At 36.9% G+C, this 20,322-nt stretch overlaps 2 long non-coding RNA genes across 2 annotated transcripts; one reads left to right on the forward strand and one right to left on the reverse strand.

Annotated features, from left to right (window-relative positions):
* Positions 1 to 3,518: 3,518 nt before the first annotated feature.
* On the forward strand, positions 3,519 to 6,309 carry LOC130439227 (uncharacterized). Its single transcript, XR_008909423.1, has 5 exons — positions 3,519 to 5,057; positions 5,159 to 5,339; positions 5,494 to 5,654; positions 6,020 to 6,074; positions 6,174 to 6,309. It is a non-coding gene; the product is annotated as an uncharacterized LOC130439227 (long non-coding RNA).
* Positions 6,310 to 6,641: 332 nt separating this feature from the next.
* Positions 6,642 to 7,423, reverse strand: LOC130439228 (uncharacterized). Its single transcript, XR_008909424.1, has 3 exons — positions 7,302 to 7,423; positions 7,151 to 7,211; positions 6,642 to 7,061 (listed from the first exon to the last, which is right to left on the reverse strand). It is a non-coding gene; the product is annotated as an uncharacterized LOC130439228 (long non-coding RNA).
* Between the last annotated feature and the right edge of the window lie 12,899 nt (positions 7,424 to 20,322).

Raw genomic sequence — 20,322 nt, forward strand, 5'->3', positions numbered from 1 at the left:
CTCTCCATTTGAGCTGAAGGACACCAGACACAGAAGACCGAGGCCGATGATGAAAAATATCAACCCATGTTTAGTAGGATGGAGAACACGGAGATGCTGGAGATTGAAAGTTAAATGGATGAAGTCCAGCCAGAAGGTCCAGAGCAGCAGGAGACACCTGTCAAAAAATCATATCCAGTGAGCAACATTGACCGACAACAAACCCTTCAGAAGAGAAAGACACTAATGAAAACATCATCAAGACAGGTCCAATTGGTCCCTCTGGAGCTCCCCAAGATCACCTGAAAGATCCAGAGAAGACCAAAGCTGGCAGGAAAACTAAATAAGTATCATTTTCTCATCAATAAATGAGAAAAGAAAGAGAAAGAACAGAAACACAGTTAGCGCGGGAGAGATACTTCAACAGTCCAGCAATGAAGCATTTGTGTGTTTATAAGAACAACCTGTACTATATCCCAATACTGCTTCTATAACTCACATTACTGTAACACCTCCTCCTCCTGACTCCTCATCTGTATGTCCTCCAGAACTCTTGGTTATACCGGCCCACTCATCAATTGAACACCACATTCACCTTACCATGGCCTTGGAAACTTACGGTACTGCTTAGCGTGTTGACAAAATGTTTATATGCTCTCCTACTTGTAAGTCGCTTTGGATACCAGATACCAGTCTGTTTCTAAAAGATCAATCAGGAATTCCTAAAGCTTTGGAGATCGTAAAAGATTTTACAGGTATCTGGCCACTCTCTCAATATTTCAAAATTTGATATATTGTCTTTAAAGAATATGGATAAAACAGCAATTTGCGGAATATAAATTAAAGAAGTAATAAGTTATTTGGAGGTAAAAGTGTCTTTAAACTCAAATATGATTCCTGCAGAACTTAATCTTAATTTCATAAAAGACATTATTAGGAAAAAGTTCCATTCATGTCTACCAAGAGACTTGTCTCTCACTGGTCGAGTATTATTATCAAGAGCAGAAGCTCTATCAGATTGTCCTCATGTGTTGCTTTAGATCAAAAATCAGACTCTATATGTAATGTATTCCCTAACTTTATTTTTAAGAAAATGGGAGGTATTGAATTTTTCTAACAGTGTCCTTTCTCACTTGGTAAAATACTCATTAAATTAAATAAATAAAACAGGTTTTATTATCATGGCTACTCCGTAAACATAATTCCTAAACTAACTAACTTTTTGCTTTATTTAGAATTATTAGAGCGTTGTTTACAGAAAGAAATCATATTGTTTTTTAAAGTTGATGGATGATAATGGTCGATTTTATTCCTTTCTAGAATTTTGGTTTTGGATTTTCGATAAAATAATATAACACTATTTAATGCCATTCCTAGTAGAAAAGAAATTCTTCTCAAATGCAAGCAAACCTTTAACTCTGTTTCTTTATTTAATAACTATGTTTCAGTAGATGGAATTTTGATTGTTAAGCACGAGTTCAATAACTGCATGGGTAAAAATCTTTTAAAGTCTATTTTTTTCGTTGGTGGGCTTAAACAAAATCTTAAAAAATCATCTCGCAAGCATGAATCACACTCAAAATACAATTCAATTCAATTCAATTCAAGTTTATTTATATAGCGCTTTTCACAATGTGTATTGTTTCAAAGCAGCTTTACAAGGGCAAACAGGAAAAACAGAAAAGTTAAAACACAGCACAGTGCATGGTATTTATACAACGAGTAAGTTCATTCTAATAAATAACATCTAATTTCTAAATAAATAAATAAATGAATGAATGCAGTCTCCCGGTGAGCAGGCCAACACTGCCCTGCTGTGGCGAGGAACCCAAACTCCAATGATTGATTAATGGAGAAAAAAACCTCGGGTAATCTGTGCACAACTGTGCTGGTAATCAGAAACTGGATACAATATTATCATACAATGTCAGTTACTGCTCCACTTTGAGCAGGATCCTCTAACAGTCATTAGACTGCAAAGAATATATTACTTAATAAGCAATTTATGTTTTATTTTCTAGTACAAATATTTTAATCGTCTTAAATCAAGATTAACTTGACAATGAAAATGAAAATTATCCAAATACTTAGTTTTGTTTTATGAAAGGAAATATAAGAATAAGGTATGTTTTTGAGAACAGTAAGCTCATTATTGGAAAGTAAAAATAATTTGTTAATTTCGCAGACCACCTCTTTAAGTGAATAAATGTTGTTTGTTAAAACAGTGCCACCTGCTGACAGGATCAGGTTCTGTGTAACAGCGCGACACAACGAGCGCTTCAGAGACGTGTTAAATGTAATGAACCTGTAAAATTACTTTTGTCGCGAAAACATTTAAGCCATAATATTATTCTCCTCTTGTTTGTGACATCAAGTGTTTTAAACCCTCAAAAAGATGAGGGGCTTTTGGTGAAACGCGGAAGTCACGCATGCACAGAGCCCATTGACCAATCAGCATGCGAAACAAATTGACAATTCAAATTAAACATCATTTTTTAATCTTCGGAAAAGCAATATTTGTACTCGGCGAGTGAATGATAAATGTACTTGTCCGAAAGACAATCAGATGACAATACTTAATGTCAAGCCCTGCACCTGTATAATCATATTGAATATTTGAAATGTGAATAAAAATGGTAATCACAAACATCTCTTTTCAGAAATTTCTTGTAACTTCTCAAAAATGACTGTATACTTTTTTACTAGAAAATATGTATTTTTTTACATTTCTCGTGTAATTTTCATATTATTCAATTCACATTGAAGGATATTTATTCAACTGTTTTAATAAATATTAAGATAATGCTAAAAGTCAAATTTATCTTTGATTTTATAACAATAATCACAGTCTTTAATATCACAGTTGGCTATTGTCATGCTCTTATCCTATATAGGCAGTTTTGTAATCAATAATTTCAAATTATTTGAAATAGTAAAATTTCTTTTTATAATAAATAAATAATATGAAGGCAAATGCTTTGTACTGATTAACATACAGGAAACACGGTGTGAATCAACGTGTAATCCTCTTCTGGTCTTCTTGTTTTCATGTGTCATGATGAAGTTTCATTCCTTTCATGAGTAAACACAGCCATATACAGAGCTGATCACTACTGTGTACACTCTACTGTTCTGGCATCAATATTTTCATTAATTATGAAGGAAAATTAAAAGATTTCTCTATGGACATTTGCCAAACCTCTTTAACCTATTATTTTCCTGAAGTACCCCCTGAGATTTTAAGTTAACATTAATTATATATTGCAGTTAAATTTAAGTTAAGTTTTTATCAGTAATATTTTACATAGCTAAGCCCTTACTTCACACACTTTGCATTTGTTTGTCTTCAAACGTCTCCCCCCTTGCTGTAGAAGGTCATTGTTTATCCACGAATGAGTGTGTTTTACTTCGCCACCACTAGATGGCAATCCTCTAATGAGGACAACGGTTCTGAGTTACTGTTAGTAGAATGAAGTAAATGGTGCAGGAAGGATCCTGTAAAAAGGTTATTACAGATGGTAATGTGTTATTTAGCTAATATGCCTCAAACAATGCATTAACGATAAATTATAGCTTGGTCTGCCTTTGGAGACTCCCCATTGGCTGTTGCTTTGGAATAATAAAGAACATAGTTCCGGTGCCGTTTTTGCGATGTTTTTGTTGGTCCTTTATTTATATATTTGTGTTTTCGAGTCCGTTTTGGGCAGAAATGTGTATAATAAACCATTCTCAATAATAACTCTTAACTTTAAACATTAGTGTAATTTCGGTAGTGTTACCGTCGATATAAATGCTCTGCGCTCTCACGGGTATAAATAGCAGGCGGCGCATCTGTTATATTTGTCTCGCGTGGAGCTTCCAGGGGTGGTGTGGGGCTGGTTGGCGGCTCTGCGCGAGACGGCCGAGCGTGAAGCTTCTCTTGGCTGGTTGGTTGTTTGAGAGGCTTCGCGCTCGGTTTTTATTTACAAGCATAGTTTAGATTGCGAGGGGGGTCGTGGCAAGACTTTTTTTCGGTGTTTAAAATTCTCGCCTCTGATACCGCCACCTGCCGGCGACATGATGTAACAAGTCAACTGCTAATTGGAAGAACTCACACGGACTTAGCAACTTCAGGGATCATAGCTGGACTTCTGATTAGACAATGGACCGCTTTTCAATTGATGCTGACAAAAAGCCTCCACCTGATACTGAGGGAAAATCTGAGGGAAATATGACCAAAAGCAGACAATATGACGATAAGTACCTGGAATAGCTTTCCCGGAGCTCATTGCTAAGAGCACTTGGTCAACAACGCAAAGTCGTGGGTTCGATCCCAGGGGACTGCACATATCTATGTATAAATGTATAGGACATTGCAATGTAAGTCGCTTTGGATAAATATGTAAATGTAATATGGCTTCTCTCAGACCAGCGATCGGGAGGATTAACGACCACATTGTGTGCGGTGAGGTGTTAGCAAAGGAGAGTCTCAAACCTTTCAAAATGCTAAGACTTTCTTCCTACCCTGCGCTAAAAACACTGTTTCTCTGTTATGTGTTGACAAAGCGTTGCTGATCCATAAGCATTGAAGCATTACATTGTACTTTAAAATACGATCTTATCTAAATATTAATATAATTATGGGATGGGTTTCGCAAAACGTTGTCGTTCATAAAAGGGGGTCGCACTTGAAAATAGGTTAAGAACTACTGGTATAGATGAATTTCAAACATTAAGACACACGAGGCTGTCGTGTTTGAAGAGCTTTTGTTAGACGAGATGCGGGCCAGAGTTTTCTGAAACCAGACTGGGCGCACGTGTCATTAAATGTGAGATTGATAAAATGTGTTTTGAGTGATTTTCAGGACTGTCAGACCACCCTGTCTCTCTTTCTGTCACTTTGACCGTGTGTCAGTCTGACGGGTCTGTGGGCTGTTGCTGTGGCGTGGTTCCTCGTTCGCTGATAAGAATACTGATGGCTTCTATGGCTTGGACTGTGTACCGAGAGTTCAGATGGGCCTCAAGTCCTGAGAGGGACAGCAGCACAACACAACACAAACACGACTTTTCTCTGGTGTCCGATGGCGTGTTGATCTCATGTGAGTGTCAGGATTTCTGAAGTAGAAATAACTGAGGTAACAGGTGGATCTTCTAGCAGCTTGCGAATGCACTTTAAAATTATGCTTCTGCTTCTTTTCAGTTTTTTTCTGTTTACCTTTTTCATGGGATGGAGGTTCTGAAATGCCTCTATAAGACCCATAGTTACAGCACACATTTACTGTCAACACTTCAGCATCTGCAAAACTACAGATGAGGAACAGTTGCCCTGCCATCACCATGACAACAACCTTCACCATAGAGACTACAACTTGTGTCTGACGGTAATAAAAATATAAAAATATTTGGAAATGTGTTTCTCTCATCTTGTTTTTCTGATCGATATACATGATCAGGTGAAAGGTACTTGTACAGAGAACAGCTGTACTTGCATCAACAGTTGTGCAAAAACAGTCAATTGTATCTTGATTTTTATAGATCCTCTGCAGCAGCGAGCAATGTTTTAGGCGTGTTCACGAGGCATCCGCAAGATTTCTTTAGAATGCCTTCCCCACAAGAAGGTGCAGACAAAGTTCTGAAATGTGTGCAAGAACTGTAGTCCGCAGCATTCGTATATCCAACACCCAGGAGACAAACTGGTAAAGTTTCTGCTGAATCTCATAACGTCATTGCAAACATAACATGGAAGCAGATGGTTTCCTCATTAAATGTGTCATTAAACCTCATTTCCAAAAAGGATTATGGTATACTGTATTGTTCAGGAATGAGCAATTGAAGATGATCTTATAGTAGTGATGAAAGTTTTCATTCATTTAAAACAAATAGTCACTCGTACTGCATACTGCAGAATATACACAACAACTGAAAGTTATATTAAACATTATTGACAGAAACTGGATTTTTAAACAATGTTTAATAGACACAGTCTTAAGCTTTATGCATGCAAGTTAAAATAAAAATGATGTTTTGTCCTTTTTTAACAATATGCTGAATGTATTTATAGAGCTTCATGTCAGCGTCCTGTACCTGCCTGGAGTTTGCGGCGTCACATCTCACAGGTTTGAGTTATACATTACCAGATTCCTCCTCGTAACTACTACATCAAACCTCGTTCTACTTTGACACATGTATTAATTCTGTGTTTGTTGTATTTTCAGCAGTCGTACTGAGAAGTTGCTAAAGAGGAGGCTTTTACGTACTCTGGCTGGACGTTCTTAAAATCTGCCTGATCAAAACTATCATAGAGCTCCAACATCATCAACATCATGGAGGTTTTATTCCTTAAACACTTGTAGTATTTTGTTTCACTTAACTGTAATTGTCCTTCAGTGTTTGCTTAAAAAGTTCAACAATATGTTTTTGTGTATATAAAGACATTCATCTGTTCGTCCTGACCCCGAGGATTCTTCTCTGTTCGAGGGTCCAAGTGCCAAACATCAACATTTGGATACATCGCAGGTCAGATGTATACCAGAGCTCTGATCACATCTAGTGTGAATTTCAAGTTTAAAATAGTTTAATGTACTTGCTTTAAATCTCTGTTTGTTGTGTTTACAGCAAAGTCAAACAAACACATCAAAGAAGATGACTCCGAAGACGCTGTTACGTGCTGTTTGGCACTTGGACCCTCGAACAGAGAAGAATCCTCGGGGTCAGGACGAACAGATGAATGTCTGTATATACACAAAAAATATTGTTGAACTTTTTAAGCAAACACTGAAGGACAATTACAGTTAAGTGAAACCAAATACTACAAGTGTTTAAGGAATAAAACAAGAAATTGATTAACTCACAGTGGTGTAGATGTCCATGTTGGCACTGCCCTCATATCTTCACTTCCGTCTGTATGACTTTTCTGTAAATATAACACCAAGAGATAAAACATATGTACATTAGACTATTTTAACTTGAACTAGGCAGATGTTATGATGAGAGCTCTGGTGTAAATCTAGCCTGTGATGTAGAAGCCTGTATTTAGCCCGGGCAATAAGACGTGCAGTCTGGACAGGAACCAGTTTCTTCTGTATCTCCTCTGACGGGTCTTGCTGTAAATAAAACAAACAGAGATTTAATGCACGTACATTTTACTTGAACTGAAAACTAGTTATGATCAGAGCTCTGGTATGAATCTAACCTGGGAGGGATCAGCAGGAAGACTTGTGTCTGAATCTGAGGACTCTCAGACTGAACTGAACCTGATAAACGAAAACAAAAACAGTGGCAGATTCTAGATTTTACAAATGTGTAAACAAAAGAATGTGAAATCGACAAATGAATTCACTTACAGATGTTCTTCTCATCAGAAGTAGCAGCGGACACAACTGTGGATGTATCCGGTTCAAAGTATGCGCTCCATGATGTTGATGATGTTGGAGCTCTATGATGGTTTTGATCAGGCAGGTTTTAAGAACGTCCAGCCAGAGTACGTAAAAGCCTCCTCTTTAGCAACTTCTCAGTACGACTGCTGAAAATACAACAAACACAGAATTAATTCATGTGTCAAAGTAGAAGGGGTTTGATGTAGTAGTTACGATGAGGAATCTGGTAATGTATTACTCAAACCTGTGAGATGTGACGCCGCGAACTCCAGGCAGGTACAGGACGCTGACATGAAGCTCTATAAATACATTCAGCATATTGTTAAAAAAGGACAAAACATCATTTTTATTTTAACTTGCATGCATAAAGCTTAAGACTGTGTCTATTAAACATTGTTTAAAAATCCAGTTTCTGTCCATAATGTTTAATATAACTTTCAGTTGTTGTGTATATTCTGCGATATGCAGTACGAGTGACTATTTGTCTTAAATGAATGAAAACTTTCATAACTACTATAACATCATCTTCAATTGCTCATTCCTAAACAATACAGTATACCATAATCCTTTTTGGGAATAAGCTTTAATGACACATTTAATGAGTAAACCATCCGCTTCCATGTTATGTTTGCAATGATGTTATGAGATTCAGCGGAAACTTTACCAGTTTGTCTCCTGGGTGTTGGATATACGAATGCTGCGGACTACAGTTCTTGCACACATTTCAGAACTTTGTCTGCACCTTCTTGTGGGGAAGGCATTCTAAAGAAATCTTGCGGATGCATCGTGAACACGCCTAAAACATTGCTCGCTGCTGCACACTCATCCTTATAATCCTTTCTATCAAATATTTGTTAAGTTTACACAGAGGATCTATAAAAATCAAGATACAAATGACTGTTTTTGCACAGCTGTTGATGCAAGTACAGCTGTTTTCTGTACAAGTAACTTTCAACTGATCATGTATATCGATCAGAAAAACAAAATGAGAGAAACACATTTCCAACAATTTTTATCTTTTTATTACCGTCAAACACAAGTTGTAGTCTCTGGGGTTGATGGTGAAGGTTTCTGTCATGGTGATGCCAGGGCAACTGTTCCTCATCTGTAGTTTTGCAGATGCTGAAGTGTTGACAGTAAATGTGTGCTGTAACTATGGGTCTTAGAGGCATTTCTGAACCTCCATCCCTCTCCAACACGAGGCTCACCACCAATTAAGAGAGACTGAAACTAGTTCTTTGTGGGACTATTTTATCTTTTGAAATTTAATGGAATTTAAGACATTAATTCACAAATTTGCATTAAACACATTTGTGTGTGTGTGTGCTGGGAAACAAAACCATGACTATATTTCATGGTAGGCGGACCATACGCGCCCTTTTTCCTGGACATGTCATGGCCAGGATTTGGGGTTCATCCTCTGTAGGTCGTATTTGTCAACCACATACGTCATTGAGGTTCTCACATTTCAGATAAAAAAACATTCGAAAATTAACATTTATTTCCCTTAAGACATGTAGTTTTATTCTTAATACCTTGAAATGTAACGGTTGCTTTTCTGATATAAAACCTGAAATATAAACCTTGATGATGTTTGCAGTTACAGGAGCTCGAAGTACTAAACATACACAAACCCAAAAGAGGAAAGAAAAATGAAATATGTTGACGAAAATGTATGAAAAAGGTCAACAGAAAAAAAAACTGAAAAGAAGCAGAAGCATAATTTTAAAGTGCATTCGCAAGCTGCTAGAAGATCCACCTGTTACCTCAGTTATTTCTACTTCAGAAATCCTGACACTCACATGAGATCAACACGCCATCGGACACCAGAGAAAAGTCGTGTTTGTGTTGTGTTGTGCTGCTGTCCCTCTCAGGACTTGAGGCCCATCTGAACTCTCGGTACACAGTCCAAGCCATAGAAGCCATCAGTATTCTTATCAGCGAACGAGGAACCACGCCACAGCAACAGCCCACAGACCCGTCAGACTGACACACGGTCAAAGTGACAGAAAGAGAGACAGGGTGGTCTGACAGTCCTGAAAATCACTCAAAACACATTTTATCAATCTCACATTTAATGACACGTGCGCCCAGTCTGGTTTCAGAAAACTCTGGCCCGCATCTCGTCTAACAAAAGCTCTTCAAACACGACAGCCTCGTGTGTCTTAATGTTTGAAATTCATCTATACCAGTAGTTCTTAACCTATTTTCAAGTGCGACCCCCTTTTATGAACGACAACGTTTTGCGAAACCCATCCCATAATTATATTAATATTTAGATAAGATCGTATTTTAAAGTACAATGTAATGCTTCAATGCTTATGGATCAGCAACGCTTTGTCAACACATAACAGAGAAACAGTGTTTTTAGCGCAGGGTAGGAAGAAAGTCTTAGCATTTTGAAAGGTTTGAGACTCTCCTTTGCTAACACCTCACCGCACACAATGTGGTCGTTAATCCTCCCGATCGCTGGTCTGAGAGAAGCCATATTACATTTACATATTTATCCAAAGCGACTTACATTGCAATGTCCTATACATTTATACATAGATATGTGCAGTCCCCTGGGATCGAACCCACGACTTTGCGTTGTTGACCAAGTGCTCTTAGCAATGAGCTCCGGGAAAGCTATTCCAGGTACTTATCGTCATATTGTCTGCTTTTGGTCTTATTTCCCTCAGATTTTCCCTCAGTACCAGGTGGAGGCTTTTTGTCAGCATCAATTGAAAAGCGGTCCATTGTCTAATCAGAAGTCATGTCTAATCAGAAGTCCAGCTATGATCCCTGAAGTTGCTAAGTCCGTGTGAGTTCTTCCAATTAGCAGTTGACTTGTTACATCATGTCGCCGGCAGGTGGCGGTATCAGAGGCGAGAATTTTAAACACCGAAAAAAAGTCTTGCCACGACCCCCCTCGCAATCTAAACTATGCTTGTAAATAAAAACCGAGCGCGAAGCCTCTCAAACAACCAACCAACCAACCAAGAGAAGCTTCACGCTCGGCCGTCTCGCGCAGAGCCGCCAACCAGCCCCACACAACCCCTGGAAGCTCCACGCGAGACAAATGTAACTGAAGCGCCGCCTGCTATTTATACCCGTGAGAGCGCAGAGCATTTATATCGACGGTAACACTACCGAAATTACACTAATGTTTAAAGTTAAGAGTTATTATTGAGAATGGTTTACTATACACATTTCTGCCCAAAACGGACTCGAAAACACAAATATATAAATAAAGGACCAACAAAAACATCGCAAAAACGGCACCGGAACTATGTTCTTTATTATTCCAAAGCAACAGCCAATGGGGAGTCTCCAAAGGCAGACCAAGCTATAATTTATCGTTAATGCATTGTTTGAGGCATATTAGCTAAATAACACATTACCATCTGTAATAACCTTTTTACAGGATCCTTCCTGCACCATTTACTTCATTCTACTAACAGTAACTCAGAACCGTTGTCCTCATTAGAGGACTGCCATCTAGTGGTAGCGAAGTAAAACACACTCATTCGTGGATAAACAATGACCTTCTACAGCCAGGGGGGAGACGTTTGAAGACAAACAAATGCAAAGTGTGTGAAGTAAGGGCTTAGCTATGTAAAATATTACTGATAAAAACTTAAAAACGGATACAAATATGTTTTTAAATTAAACGGCAATATATAATTAATGTTAACTTAAAATCTCAGGGGGTACTTCAGGAAAATAATAGGTTAAAGAGGTTTGGCAAATGTCCATAGAGAAATCTTTTAATTTTCCTTCATAATTAATGAAAATATTGATGCCAGAACAGTAGAGTGTACACAGTAGTGATCAGCTCTGTATATGGCTGTGTTTACTCATGAAAGGAATGAAACTTCATCATGACACATGAAAACAAGAAGACCAGAAGAGGATTACACGTTGATTCACACCGTGCTTCCTGTATGTTAATCAGTACAAAGCATTTGCCTTCATATTATTTATTTATTATAAAAATAAATTTTACTAATTCAAATAATTTAAAATTATTGATTACAAAACTGCCTATATAGGATAAGAGCATGACAATAGCCAACTGTGATATTAAAGACTGTGATTATTGTTATAAAATCAAAGATAAATTTGACTTTTAGCATTATCTTAATATTTATTAAAACAGTTGAATAAATATCCTTCAATGTGAATTGAATAATATGAAAATTACACGAGAAATGTAAAAAAATACATATTTTCTAGTAAAAAAGTATACAGTCATTTTTGAGAAGTTACAAGAAATTTCTGAAAAGAGATGTTTGTGATTACCATTTTTATTCACATTTCAAATATTCAATATGATTATACAGGTGCAGGGCTTGACATTAAGTATTGTCATCTGATTGTCTTTCGGACAAGTACATTTATCATTCACTCGCCGAGTACAAATATTGCTTTTCCGAAGATTAAAAAATGATGTTTAATTTGAATTGTCAATTTGTTTCGCATGCTGATTGGTCAATGGGCTCTGTGCATGCGTGACTTCCGCGTTTCACCAAAAGCCCCTCATCTTTTTGAGGGTTTAAAACACTTGATGTCACAAACAAGAGGAGAATAATATTATGGCTTAAATGTTTTCGCGACAAAAGTAATTTTACAGGTTTATTACATTTAACACGTCTCTGAAGCGCTCGTTGTCTCGCGCTGTTACACAGAACCTGATCCTGTCAGCAGGTGGCACTGTTTTAACAAACGTCATTTATTCACTTAAAGAGGTGGTCTGTGAAATTAACAAATTATTTTTACTTTCCAATAATGAGCTTACTGTTCTCAGAAACATACCTTATTCTTATATTTTCTTTCATAAAACAAAACTAAATATTTGGATAATTTTCATTTTCATTGTCAAGTTAATCTTGATTTAAGACGATTTAAATATTTGTACTAGAAAATAAGACATAAATTGCTTAGTAAGTAATATATTCTTTGCAGTCTAATGACTGTTAGAGGATCCTGCTCAAAGTGGAGCAGTAACTGACATTGTATAATATGATAATATTGTATCCAGTTTCTGATTGCCAACACAGTCATATTTTGACTGTGATTCATGCTTGAGAGATGATTTTTTAAGATTTTGTTTAAGCCCACCAAGGAAAAAAATAGACTTTAAAAGATTTTTACCCATGCAGTTATTGAACTCGTGCTTAACAATCAAAATTCCATCTACTTAAAACATAGTTATTAAATAAAGAAACAGAGTTAAAGGTTTGCTCGCATTTCAGAAGAATTTATTTTCTACTAGGAATGGCATTAAATAGTGTTATATTATTTTATCGAAAATCCAAAACCAAAATTCTAGAAAGGAATAAAATCGACCTTATCATCCATCAACTTTAAAAAACAATATGATTTCGTTCTGTAAACAATGCTCTAATAATTCTAAATAAAGCAAAAAGTTAGTTAGTTGAGGAATTATGTTTACGGAGTAGCCATGATAATAAAACCTGTTTTATTTATTTAATTTAATGAGTAATTTACCAAGTGAGAAAGGGCACAGTTACAAAAATTCAATACCTCCCATTTTCTTAAAAATAAAGTTAGGGAATACGTTACGTATAGAGTCTGAATTTTAATGTAACTTTTCAACCAATTTACTTTCATCACATTGTTAAAGAGGGTGAAGTCAACAACTCCAACCCAGACCACCATGACTGGTCTTACTTCTTAGAACATAATGTTTCATTTTGTGCAATTTATTTTTTCATATAAACTAAATTGATCTATAGCGACACATGAGGACAATCTGATAGAGCTTCTGCTCTTGATAATAATACTCGACCAGTGAGAGACAAGTCTCTTGGTAGACATGAATGGAACATTTTTCTAACAATGTCTTTAATGAAATTAAGAAATTAAGTTCTGCAGGAATCATATTTGAGTTTAAAGCCACCTTTACATCCAAATAACTTATTACTTCTTTAATTTATATTCCGCAAATTGCTGTTTTATCCATATTCTTTAAAGACAATATATCAAATTTAGAAATATTGAGAGAGTGTCTAGACACCTGTAAAATCTTTTACGATCTCCAAAGCTTTAGGAATTCCTCCTGAATGATCTTTTAGAAACAGACTGGTATCTGGTATCAACTGCAAAGTGGGAGATTTTTATTTCTTTATCATGAATTATAATGCCTCTAATCATATTGTTTTGGTTAACCATTACATTTAAAATTTGAGTAGCTAACAGAAAAAGAAAGGGGGAAACAGGGCAACCTTGCCTTGTAAGTACTTAGACTCTTATTTTGAAAAAAATGTGTTCAATTGATGGGTGGGCCGGTATAACCAAGAGTTCTGGAGGACATACAGATGAGGAGTCAGGAGGAGGAGGTGTTACAGTAATGTGAGTTATAGAAGCAGTATTGGGATATAGTACAGGTTGTTCTTATAAACACCCAAATGCTTCATTGCTGGACTGTTGAAGTATCTCTCCCGCGCTAACTGTGTTTCTGTTCTTTCTCTTTCTTTTCTCATTTATTGATGAGAAAATTATATATATATTTTTTTTCCTGGCAGCTTTGGTCTTCTCTGGATCTTTCAGGTGATCTTGGGGAGCTCCAGCGGGAACAATTGGACCTGTCTTGATGATGTTTTCATTAGTGTCTTTCTCTTTCTGAAGGGTTTGTCGGTCAGAGTTGCTCACTGGATAATTTTTTTTGAGAGGTGTTTCCTGCTGCTATGGACCTTCTGGCTGGACTTCATCCATTTAAGTTTCAATCTCCAGCATCTCTGTGTTCTCCATCCAACTAAACATGGGTTGATTTTTTTCATCATTGGCTTCGGTCTTCTGTGTCTGGTGTCCTTCAGCTCAATTGGAGAGATAATATGCACACAAGTCCACAAGGACCAGGTGTGAAATGAAATCAGACAGCGATGTGACCAGCGGTTCAGGCACTGATGAATGATGGGATTTGACCCTCTAAGCTGTTGCAGCTGGTGTATGTGGACCAGCTGATGATGGCAAAGGAGGTGAAGTGAGTCTCGATGTTTTCAGTTTCATCTTGTCAAACATTACTAGACTTTATCTTACCTTCAAATTTTGTCACCTCTGTCTGTTCAGGATTTGGGTCTGAGATGGAGAGAGTCTCAAGGTTTTACCTCAACAAACAAAGTGTTTCAACTGTGAAATCTTTATAAACTTTCTCGTACCTTAAGGATCCATGTTTTCAGCTTCCTTCCTCAGTTTCCTCCCTGATTGCTCACCTTTGATCTCTCAGGTGATGCAGTTGGGGGGTTTAGATCAACACGTCTCACCAGCGGTTCAGGCACTGATGAATGATGGGATGTAGAGAGTCACAATGTTTTTACCTCAGCACAATGCACTCTTGTCATATCTTTATGAACTTTCTCTTCCGTTTTCTTGTCACCCTTCTTCAGTTTATTTCCTGAACGTCTCTCCTCTGATCTCTCAGGTGATGCAGTTGAGTGTTGAGGATCAACACGTATCACCAGTGGTTCAACCCTTGATGGATGATGGGTTTTTACCATCTCAACTGCTGAAGCTGGTGTACATGGAGCGACTTCTATTGGTGGATGAGATCCTTAATGGAGAAGCAACTCGGGACTCCTTTCTAGACTTTCTGTGAACTGTAGGACTTGTTTTGATATCAGTCTGCATCTCTTGTGTTCCAATACGTTCACGTTTGCTTTGAATCTTCAACTCTTTTCTTGGTTTTCTTCGACCTCGCCGGTACTGAAGCAGAGTTTTGAGCAGGTGCGTTCATCACCTTCGGTTTCAGTGTTGACTCTCTCTTTATTCCTTCAGCATCATCTGTCTTTCTCTATCTCCTCCTCAGCTCTCTCCTACCTTCTCCTTTCATTCTGTCTCGCTCGACTGCTTTCAGTCTTTGTTTCAGATGTGCTGTCCTCCAGACTCTCGGAGATCACTTCTTCTTGCTCTCTTATGGAGTACCTCTTCTTGATCTTCCTCATTTTCTTATTATGTCTGGAACGTTTCGGTGTGGAGTTAGAACAGTTTGTGCAGAAATTCTTTGGTTATGCAAACTGATTGTTACAGCAGCTCTCCGGGTGGCTGGTCTCAGACGATCTTGGAGGTGAAGATGCTGGTGTGGTTACACGTGATCTGCGGTTGTGAGGCTGGTAGGATGTATTGCCAAATTCTCTGACACACCTTTGGAGACGGCTTAAGGTAGAGAAATGACCATTCAATTCAGAGGAAACAGCTCTGGCTGACATTCCTGCAGTCAGCATGTCCATCGCACGCTCCCTCAAAACCTGCAACATCTGTGGCATTGTGCTGTGTGATAAAACTGCACATATTAGAGTGGCCATCCTAAGGCACACCTGTGCAATAATCCACACTTGATATTCCAAACCTATGAGATGGATGGATTATCTCGGCAAAGGAGAAGCGCTCACTATCACAGATTTTTTTACAATATTTGAGAGAATTAGGCATTTTGTGTACACACAAAAAGTCTTAAATCTTTGAGTTCAGCTCATGAAAAATGGGGTCAGAAACAAAAGTGTTGCTTTCAGTTAACATGAACATAAAACAGCATATCTTGCTTACCAGTTATGTCACCACCAGGTTTATGCAATGTTTATTATATTTGTGTCAAAATATTAGCCTCACTGATTATCTGGGTACTTCTATGATCAGCTGAGTTGATATAGAAAGGAACAGTATTTACATGATACAAAGTTAATACGGAAAGGGTGAAGCTGAGACGCCACAGCATCACTATTAAATTGAGTGCGCTTACCGCACATCGAGTATATATTAAAAATAATGAATTCCGAACCAATGAGCTGTGAATTAAATATCCAGAAGAAGCTAGAAGCAAGTGTCAACTGAAGAAAGGTAGTGCGTGCAGGTGCTTTTATGCATTAGGTGAGGGGCGTACCCTCACCTGGCATTGGGCATGCGCTCCTGTCTGTCAAAGCCAGACTTGGTCTAAATGGATGCTTCCTTAGAAGTCAGGTGCAGATCCCTTCCCATAGGTGATTCACGAACACAAGATAATGAAAAAGAACATGCATTTTTGTATGACTCGATTTGTGTATGTATTTAGGTAAAAGACATGTAAATGAGAAAAATCATTTAGCACAGTAGCCTTTAATCTACTACATTTACAACAATTACAAGTAGATAAACCCATCCAAATTGTCATATTTAGCAGATAATAAAGATACATTTATATATATTATTATATTAAAGAATTGCCATGCCAAAACTATATGATACCTGTTTTATACATTAACAATAGCAAGTAAGTGTAAGTAGACTATATTGCAAGATTATCATGTGGGACAAGTCTATCCACAATTCCCCACATAGAAATACTGTAGTAGTATTATAAATTTAATAAACAGCTCACATAAAGTGACAAGACACAGGTATTTATTTGTGAATTCCATTTATTTTTGTGGAACGTCTAACATGTATTTATGGTTAGCTTTTTGCGCATATGTGGATTTAAAAAATGTTTGTGAAATTGTCTATATTTATTTGCGAATCGTAGTTTATTTATACAGAATAATGAAACAATTCTGATCCCATAGGTCATGAGATGATGAGGCTGCGCGAATGGAATACAATGGTATAAGTCATCATAGCTTGCGTAGTATAGACCCAGCTCCCAACCCAAATTTGAGAATAGATTAACAGCGACATTTTTTTTATCGCGCGATAAGAGTCTCACGTTAACGCAGCACGTTAACGCAGTTAACGGCCCACCACTAGTAATAACCCATCATCCATCAAGGCTTGAAACACTGGTGATACGTGTTGATCCATAACACTCAACTGCATCACCTGAGCGATCAAAGGTGAGCAATCAGGGAGGAAACTGAGGAAGGAAGCTGAAAACATGGATCCTGAAGGTAAGAGAAAGTTTATAAAGATTTCACAGTTGAAACACTTTGTTTGTTGAGGTAAAACCTTGAGACTCTCTCCATCTCAGACCCAAATCCTTAACAGACGGAGGTGACAAAATTTGAAGGTAAGATAAAGTCTAGTAATGTATGACAAGATGAAACTGAAAACATCGAGACTCACTTCGACTCCTTTGCCATCATCAGCAGGTCCACATACACCAGCTGCAACAGCTGAGAGGGTCAAATCCCATCATTCATCAGTGCCTGAACCGCTGGTCACATCGCTGTCTGATTTCTTTTTACACCTGGTCCTTGTGGACATTGAAGATGAAGATGAGGTCCATATCATCTCTCCATTTGAGCTGAAGGACACCAGACACAGAAGACCGAGGCCGATGATGAAAAATATCAACCCATGTTTAGTAGGATGGAGAACACGGAGATGCTGGAGATTGAAAGTTAAATGGATGAAGTCCAGCCAGAAGGTCCAGAGCAGCAGGAGACACCTGTCAAAAAATCATATCCAGTGAGCAACATTGACCGACAACAAACCCTTCAGAAAGAGAAAGACACTAATGAAAACATCATCAAGACAGGTCCAATTGGTCCCTCTGGAGCTCCCCAAGATCACCTGAAAGATCCAGAGAAGACCAAAGCTGGCAGGAAAACTAAATAAGTATCATTTTCTCATCAATAAATGAGAAAAGAAAGAGAAAGAACAGAAACACAGTTAGCGCGGGAGAGATACTTCAACAGTCCAGCAATGAAGCATTTGTGTGTTTATAAGAACAACCTGTACTATATCCCAATACTGCTTCTATAACTCACATTACTGTAACACCTCCTCCTCCTGACTCCTCATCTGTATGTCCTCCAGAACTCTTGGTTATACCGGCCCACCCATCAATTGAACACCACATTCACCTTACCATGGCCTTGGAAACTTACGGTACTGCTTAGCGTGTTGACAAAATGTTTATATGCTCTCCTACTTGTAAGTCGCTTTGGATACCAGATACCAGTCTGTTTCTAAAAGATCAATCAGGAATTCCTAAAGCTTTGGAGATCGTAAAAGATTTTACAGGTATCTGGCCACTCTCTCAATATTTCAAAATTTGATATATTGTCTTTAAAGAATATGGATAAAACAGCAATTTGCGGAATATAAATTAAAGAAGTAATAAGTTATTTGGAGGTAAAAGTGTCTTTAAACTCAAATATGATTCCTGCAGAACTTAATCTTAATTTCATAAAAGACATTATTAGGAAAAAGTTCCATTCATGTCTACCAAGAGACTTGTCTCTCACTGGTCGAGTATTATTATCAAGAGCAGAAGCTCTATCAGATTGTCCTCATGTGTTGCTTTAGATCAAAAATCAGACTCTATATGTAATGTATTCCCTAACTTTATTTTTAAGAAAATGGGAGGTATTGAATTTTTCTAACAGTGTCCTTTCTCACTTGGTAAAATACTCATTAAATTAAATAAATAAAACAGGTTTTATTATCATGGCTACTCCGTAAACATAATTCCTCAACTAACTAACTTTTTGCTTTATTTAGAATTATTAGAGCGTTGTTTACAGAAAGAAATCATATTGTTTTTTAAAGTTGATGGATGATAATGGTCGATTTTATTCCTTTCTAGAATTTTGGTTTTGGATTTTCGATAAAATAATATAACACTATTTAATGCCATTCCTAGTAGAAAAGAAATTCTTCTCAAATGCGAGCAAACCTTTAACTCTGTTTCTTTATTTAATAACTATGTTTCAGTAGATGGAATTTTGATTGTTAAGCACGAGTTCAATAACTGCATGGGTAAAAATCTTTTAAAGTCTATTTTTTTCGTTGGTGGGCTTAAACAAAATCTTAAAAAATCATCTCTCAAGCATGAATCACACTCAAAATACAATTCAATTCAATTCAAGTTTATTTATATAGCGCTTTTCACAATGTGTATTGTTTCAAAGCAGCTTTACAAGGGCAAACAGGAAAAACAGAAAAGTTAAAACACAGCACAGTGCATGGTATTTATACAACGAGTAAGTTCATTCTAATAAATAACATCTAATTTCTAAATAAATAAATAAATAAATGAATGAATGCAGTCTCCCGGTGAGCAGGCCAACACTGCCCTGCTGTGGCGAGGAACCCAAACTCCAATGATTGATTAATGGAGAAAAAAACCTCGGGTAATCTGTGCACAACTGTGCTGGTAATCAGAAACTGGATACAATATTATCATACAATGTCAGTTACTGCTCCACTTTGAGCAGGATCCTCTAACAGTCATTAGACTGCAAAGAATATATTACTTAATAAGCAATTTATGTTTTATTTTCTAGTACAAATATTTTAATCGTCTTAAATCAAGATTAACTTGACAATGAAAATTATCCAAATACTTAGTTTTGTTTTATGAAAGGAAATATAAGAATAAGGTATGTTTTTGAGAACAGTAAGCTCATTATTGGAAAGTAAAAATAATTTGTTAATTTCGCAGACCACCTCTTTAAGTGAATAAATGACGTTTGTTAAAACAGTGCCACCTGCTGACAGGATCAGGTTCTGTGTAACAGCGCGACACAACGAGCGCTTCAGAGACGTGTTAAATGTAATGAACCTGTAAAATTACTTTTGTCGCGAAAACATTTAAGCCATAATATTATTCTCCTCTTGTTTGTGACATCAAGTGTTTTAAACCCTCAAAAAGATGAGGGGCTTTTGGTGAAACGCGGAAGTCACGCATGCACAGAGCCCATTGACCAATCAGCATGCGAAACAAATTGACAATTCAAATTAAACATCATTTTTTAATCTTCGGAAAAGCAATATTTGTACTCGGCGAGTGAATGATAAATGTACTTGTCCGAAAGACAATCAGATGACAATACTTAATGTCAAGCCCTGCACTGTATAATCATATTGAATATTTGAAATGTGAATAAAAATGGTAATCACAAACATCTCTTTTCAGAAATTTCTTGTAACTTCTCAAAAATGACTGTATACTTTTTTACTAGAAAATATGTATTTTTTTACATTTCTCGTGTAATTTTCATATTATTCACATTGAAGGATATTTATTCAACTGTTTTAATAAATATTAAGATAATGCTAAAAGTCAAAT

The sequence above is a fragment of the Triplophysa dalaica genome, chromosome 17, assembly GCF_015846415.1.
Source record: "Triplophysa dalaica isolate WHDGS20190420 chromosome 17, ASM1584641v1, whole genome shotgun sequence".
Classification (NCBI taxonomy): Eukaryota; Metazoa; Chordata; class Actinopteri; order Cypriniformes; family Nemacheilidae; genus Triplophysa; species Triplophysa dalaica.